Genomic DNA, 1,072 nt, shown 5'->3' with positions numbered 1-1,072 from the left:
ACCAGACAACATGCGGTCTAAGGAACTCTCAATTGAGGGGAAACAGAACATCCTGAGGCTGAAAAAAAAAGAAAAAATCCATCAGAGAGATAGCAGACATGCTTGGAGTAGCAAAATCAACAGTCGGGTACATTCTGAGAAAAAAGGAATTGACTGGTGAGCTTGGGAACTCAAAAAGGCCTGGGCGTCCACGGATGACAACAGTGGAGGATGATCGCCGCATACTTTCTTTGGTGAAGAAGAACCCGTTCACAACATCAACTGAAGTCCAGAACACTCTCAGTGAAGTAGGTGTATCTGTCTCTAAGTCAACAGTAAAGAGAAGACTCCATGAAAGTAAATACAAAGGGTTCACATCTAGATGCAAACCATTCATCAATTCCAAAAATAGACAGGCCAGAGTTAAATTTGCTGAAAAACACCTCATGAAGCCAGCTCTGTTCTGGAAAAGTATTCTATGGACAGATGAGACAAAGATCAACCTGTACCAGAATGATGGGAAGAAAAAAGTTTGGAGAAGAAAGGGAACGGCACATGATCCAAGGCACACCACATCCTCTGTAAAACATGGTGGAGGCAACGTGATGGCATGGGCATGCATGGCTTTCAATGGCACTGGGTCACTTGGGTTTATTGATGACATAACAGCAGACAAGAGTAGCCGGATGAATTCTGAAGTGTACCGGGATATACTTTCAGCCCAGATTCAGCCAAATGCCGCAAAGTTGATCAGACGGCGCTTCATAGTACAGATGGACAATGACCCCAAGCATACAGCTAAAGCTACCCAGGAGTTCATGAGTGCAAAAAAGTGGAACATTCTGCAATGGCCAAGTCAATCACCAGATCTTAACCCAATTGAGCATGCATTTCACTTGCTCAAATCCAGACTTAAGACGGAAAGACCCACAAACAAGCAAGACCTGAAGGCTGCGGCTGTAAAGTCCTGGCAAAGCATTAAGAAGGAGGAAACCCAGCGTTTGGTGATGTCCATGGGTTCCAGACTTAAGGCAGTGATTGCCTCCAAAGGATTCGCAACAAAATATTGAAAATAAAAATATTTTGTTTGGGT

Source organism: Anomaloglossus baeobatrachus, chromosome 4 (genome assembly GCF_048569485.1).
Source record: "Anomaloglossus baeobatrachus isolate aAnoBae1 chromosome 4, aAnoBae1.hap1, whole genome shotgun sequence".
Lineage (NCBI taxonomy): Eukaryota > Metazoa > Chordata > Amphibia > Anura > Aromobatidae > Anomaloglossus > Anomaloglossus baeobatrachus.
Note: the sequence above shows the minus strand (reverse complement) of the source record.